Genomic DNA, 6,000 nt, shown 5'->3' with positions numbered 1-6,000 from the left:
TGGATCTCACCCCCACCAGCAGAAGTACTCCAAGCCTCTTCACTTTCCCTAGTCTTACCCCAGAATTAATGTGGAAATGTCTTTCCCTCACAGTGTGGACTCATGGTGCGGCCTCATAGGATCACTATGGTGTGGTCTTGTGGAATTAGTGGTGCTTTGGCATATTTCCCCAAACCTGGGTCATTCCACATTGGCTATGGTTAGGTTATCCTAGAAAGGGTCATTAGCTATGGTTAGGTTATCCTAGAAAGGGTCTCCAAGAGATAGGTCCGGGTTTTAACAAAACAGAAGCCACAGTATATACCTATGTTCACATGTAAATCCAATACTTCCTACATTAAGTATATCATAGTGTCAAAATACTATGTGATTTTAAAGTGGTAATTGTACCAACTATGACTTATAGCTTTGATTTTGATTTTAATTTTAAAATTAGTACGATATAGTAAACAAATTCTAACACAACAAACACTATTAATCTACTTCATAATCTTGACTGCCATGACCCTCCAATAGAGTATCCTTCCAAAGATATTCCAGGTCTATACAATTTGATTAATGAGTTTTTATCAAACTTCTGTAAAGTTAGGATGAAGTTAATGGATTTTCTGTAGTAAGGTCTAACTTTAATATCTTGGAATGAGATATTTCCTTAGTAGGAGTAACTGACATAATTACTGGCAACCAGCCTGCAAAATCATACAAATATTATTTATGAACTGACCAGTTGTGGTAGCCCCATCATTTTAGATATCCTTTGCCTTTTATAGCAGTCTTCTTGATTTCATACTTTGGCATACGTTTCCCAGGAAATTAAAATCTTTAACTCACCCTGAGGGCTTGATGATCAAATAAACAATAATTATGAAATACACTTGATTAATAGAGTTCATCCAAAAGAAGGGTGCTGCCCAATTTTAATTTATCTGGAATCACTCTAATGTCTCAAGTTATGTAATATTAAAAAAAAAAAACCTGAGTTGCGATTTTTATCATCGTTTTGTTATTGCCTGATTAAATCCCAAGCAAGCCATTCAGTTTAAAGAGACGCCAGATGATGATTAATAGCAACCCCACTGTCTAATGAATTCCACAACCAGGTTAATTTGTTCTTGAAATATATGTGCATGGAATTGAAATTCTCCCAAAGCCAAGGCAATAGTGGAGCTGCCATCTTGTCCCCACTATCTGGGACAAATAACCCTTGATCTTCCTCACACTGGACACTCTGGCAGGACAGGCAGGGAAGTAAAGTGGCTCAAGGACCCTGCAGTGGCCTTGCCAAACTTTCCTTAGAGTTGCACTGAGTCTAAGAAGCTTCCATGCAACCTTACTTCTTTCCTCTGGAGTTAGACATGCAATGCAGCCTAATGGCTCTCTCAGCCTCACCCGGCTGCTCCGCCATTTTCCCCGATAGGCACTTTCTCTAATAAATTTCTTGCCTGATGTCATCTATATAGTGGGTCCATGCCACATTCCACAGGGTGTCCTCATGGTTCAGATCTCTTTGAGCCAGATTGCAACCCTCTGGCTGCCACTCTGACCACGCTGCTGATGACAATGATTGTGTCCACTGGATTTCTGATGCTTATGCGCTATCTCCTGCCTCTACTGTTTCAGAATCTGATCATGCTCTTTGCTCTCAGTGGTGCCAGTCCTGTAGTGGCATCTCCATTTGTCACCTCTGGCCTACAAAGGCAGCCACCACTGAACTTCTTAGCGATGCTGACGCCCTTCTCATTAGCTCATACTCAATGTTCTGGTAGACAGTGTCTCCTCCGTGCCATCCTGTGAAGCAGTTTAGGCCAGCTGAAACTCTTCAAAGGATTGACATCTTTTTTCTCCTACTTCTACGTCTGGTCATAAGGGACCCTGATGCTGCCTAGGGTGTGACCCGAGGGTAAGACACTAGTGCAACAGTGATGAGGTCTGGGCTATCTGTTTTGATGCTTTGTCCATCAGCTCTGTTCATGCTTGATCCTGGAGTACCATTCCATCTACCCAATCTAAAGATTTTTGGGTTCTGGTTTAACCCAAATTTATGAAGGGCAGTGTTGCTGCATAGTTGCTTGGTATAGCGTATTCAGATGCTCCATCTACATCAAGGCCCAGTAGCAAGCCAGAAGCTGTTTTTCAAACGGGGTACAGTTCTTGCTGTAAATGACCTTGTCCAGAACCCTAGCAATCTGCATTGTGATTCTCCCATTGAGAATTATATGGATTCCACATGGCATCTTTCTCACCCAAGAAACTTCCTTTGGGGTAGAGTACCTTTTCTCCCTGATCAGCCTAGCCAGCCTAGCACATCCCCAGCTGGGTTTTGTTGTGATTGAAATCTACTTACTGACTGAGTATAGATCTGGAGCGGGGGTGTTGGGGTTCTGCATCACCATGAATCCCATTAATAGGGAAGACTGGATAAGTTCTGCAGGTTTGTGGGTTCCGAGGAATCCAGGGATTTGAAGATGACCCCATTCTGTCCCAACTAGGACCCTGACCTTGGCATTGCATACTTGCCTAGCTGCGAAGTGAATCTTCTTCAGAGCTCTTCTATATTTATGATTAAGTCCAGAGCCTAGTCCTCTGTTTTCTCTGGCTTCTGGTGAAGGAGACAAGAGCCTCTTTAGATGCTATAAAGAAGGCCTCTGGCTTACCTTTTAGTTACTGATTAAACACTCAACTTCCTGTTATTTTTCCAAAATACCAATTGCATTTAGCAAAAGCCACCTAATTCCACTGTACGTGTGGTTAGTATTTCCCCATACTTCTCAAACACCTGACCCAGTGCACCTGCTAGTTCATTTCCTTCCACTTCACCATCAGCAAACATTTTAACAATTTCAACCTTTTAATAATTCAGCCTTGTGCCAGGGGTTATCAGTACTCCACGCATCATCAATGATGGGGTCTGTGCTAGTTTCCTAGAGCTGCTGTAACAAATGACCACAAACTACATGGCTTAAAACAATAGAAATTTATTTTTTCATAATTATGGAGGCTGGAAGTCCAAAATCAGTGTGTCAGCAGGGCTATACTCCCTCTGAAGGTTCTCGGAAAGAATGCTTCCTTGCCTCCTCCAGTTTTTGATGGCTCCAGATGTTCCTTAGCTTGTGGTAGCATCCCTCCAATCTCTGATCCCATCTTTACTTGGCCTTCTCCTCTACGTCCTCTTCTCTTGTCTTTATAATCCACCTGTCACTGGATTTAGGGCCCACCTTAATCTACCACGATCACACCTCAATCCTGAACTAATTCCACCTGCAAAGACCTTATTTCCAAATAAGGTCACATCCTGACGTTCTGAATGAACGTGAATTTGGGAGGTGGGTGTGCAGTATCCAGCTCACTACAGGGTCCTTCTGGCCAGCTGGCTGGTGACAACCCAGCTTCAGGATCCTTTCTTAGCACTGACTTTCTTGGATCATTCCTGGCACTAACTGTTGCAGGTTGGGTCCCCAGGAAACTGCCTCTGAGACAAATAATAGTGTACAGGAAGTTTATTAAATGTTGCTCTTAAGTTGAACACATGTGGAAGGGATGGATAGAAAAGAAGGATTCAGCAGAAAGGGAATTTGAACCACCGTATGGTTACACAAAGACCTCGCCAGACTCGACAGGAATCTCTGAAGCTGAGATGACCCCTTATTGTTCTCAGTTGGATCAAGGGGGCAGAGGCATCAATGAGTAGGAATAATCAGTCACTGAATGTGGACTGTTCTAGGAAGGGGCTGTGCCCTCAGGCAAAGTGCCTCTCTTCAGGCAAGACATGAAGACTGATAGCTAAGTGTTCTCAGTAGTAGGTGAAAAATACTTCACTCCTGAAGAGGTGTCTGGGTGACATGGGACACCATCCACTATACCTATCATTGATCAAGACTGAATTAACTTATTTTTATAAAACTAACTATTTTAGACAGACCATTGTTTTTATTCCCAGAAAGATAAATCAGAGGGAGAAAAAAAGCATAAGAACCCTTGAAAAGAAATAAATCTTAGTTGGATGAGACGACTGAAGGGAAGTTTTGAGACATACATTCTGGAAGATGGAGGGAACACTCACCCAAAGTGGAAGCTCCTCCTTCTGAAAACTGGAAGAATGGAGATTGCACTCTGGTGATTGAGTTTAGGGGAGGGATGTAGGAGATGCTCCTCTCTCTCTGATCTGCCCGTCTGGAAGAAGAGTATATGTTCTCCTCTGTTCTGCTCTTCTATACCATCAACTTTTCAGGGGCTGGACCTTGTTAGGGAGACCTGCCAGAGTCCAGCTCAGCTTGTACTGAGTGGGTAAATTTAACTTTGGGTGCAGTATTTGCAAGTCTTTCTGACCAAAAACCTAAATTGCATTTCTCCCAACAGCTTTATCAGCTAAAAAAGGAGATTTTTTGACCTCCACATCATCAATTCCTCTATGTCCCAACCTGTTCTGAACTCAGGTAAAGGAGAGTGGTTACTATTCACAGGGCCCTCCCTCAAACTCCAACATGGTCATCAGTATTAGTGAAGTTAAACACTTTCACTAGAACAACATTTTGGAGTTTCAGAAGTGAACAGGAAAAGAAAGTTGCATCTCAGTCCAAAAATAACCATGTGTATCCATTCAGAGTGCAGGCAGAGACAATTGAGCCTTCTCCTGCTTGAAAAGCAGACAGGGACGTAAAAGGGTGTGAAATGATTTACAGAATTGATGAGAGAAACAGACTCTAGGGCAAGCTTCCAGATATGATTCCAAAGACACCACAGAATTTTTTTAAAATACAATTGACATAACATTATAATTCGTTTCAGGTGTACAACACAGTGATTTGATGTTTGTATATATTACAAAATGATCACCACAGTAGTCCAGTCAACATCCGTCACTATACATAGTTACAGAGAATTTTTTTCTTGTGATGAGAACCTTCAAGATCCACTTTTCTAGCTACTTTGAAATATGCAATACAGTATTATTAACTGTAGTCATCATGCTGTATATTACATCTCCATGATTTAATAACTTTATACCTGGAAATTTGTACCTTTTGACCCCCCTTCACCCATTTCACCCACCCCCACCTCCACCTCTGGCAACCACCAATCTGTTCTCTGTTTCCATGGGCTCAGGTCTTTTGTTTGTTTGGTTGGTTTTTTTTAGATTCCACATATAAATGATAACATATGGCATTTGTCTTTCTCTGTCTGACTTATTTCACTGAGCATAATGCCCTCCAGATCCAACCATGTTGTTGCAAATGACAAAAATTTATTCTTTTTTATGGCTGAGTAGTATTCCATTCTATATAAATAACATATCTTCTTTACCCATTCATCTGTTGATGGACACTTAAGTTGCTTCCATATCTTGGCTATTGTAAATAATGTGTCTGTAAACATTGGGATGCATGTATTTTTTTTGAATAAGTGTTTTCATTTTCTTTGGATATATACCCAGAAGTGGAATTGCTGGGTCATACGGTAGTTCTGTTTTTAGTTTTTGAGGAACCTCCATGCTGTTTTCCACAGTGGCTACACCAATTTACATTCCCACCAACAGTGTTCGAGGGTTCCCATTTCTCCACACCCTTGCCAATGTTTATTATTTGTGGTCTTTTTCATGATAGCCATTCGGACAGGTGTGAGGTAATATCTCATGTGGCTTTGGTTTGCACTTCTCTGATGATTAGAAATGTTGACCATCTTTTCATGTATCTGTTGGCCATCTGTATGTCTTCTTTGGAAAAATGTCTATCCAGGTCTTCTTAAATAAGACCATTTTAAAATTTGGTTGTTTTTTTCAAGTTGAGTTATATGAGCTGTTTATATAGTTTGGATATTCACCCCTTATCAGTAATATCATTTGCAAATACTTTCTGCCATTCCATAGGTTGTCTTTTCATTTTGTTGGTGGTTTCCTTTGTTGTGTAAAAGCTTTTAAGTATAATTAGGTCCCATTTGTTTATTTTTTTTTTCCTTTGCCTTAGGAGAAAGATCCAAAAGAATATATTGCTGCAGTTTATGTCA

The 6,000-nt window shown here is 41.0% G+C and overlaps 1 long non-coding RNA gene across 1 annotated transcript in view; it reads right to left on the bottom strand.

Moving 5' to 3' along the window:
• Positions 1-1,262: 1,262 nt before the first annotated feature.
• Positions 1,263-6,000, bottom strand: part of LOC113609877 (uncharacterized) — a 78,441-nt gene continuing 73,703 nt past the window's right edge. The window contains exon 2 of the long non-coding RNA XR_003428855.1: positions 1,263-4,170. This is a non-coding gene — a long non-coding RNA (uncharacterized LOC113609877). The remainder of the gene's footprint in view (positions 4,171-6,000) is intronic.

Source organism: Aethalodelphis obliquidens, unplaced genomic scaffold, assembly GCF_003676395.1.
Source record: "Aethalodelphis obliquidens isolate GAN/ISIS:26980383/991018 unplaced genomic scaffold, ASM367639v1 scaffold59, whole genome shotgun sequence".
Lineage (NCBI taxonomy): Eukaryota > Metazoa > Chordata > Mammalia > Artiodactyla > Delphinidae > Aethalodelphis > Aethalodelphis obliquidens.
The sequence above is the reverse complement of the archived record's forward strand: the minus strand, read 5'-3'. Positions and strand labels throughout refer to the sequence as shown.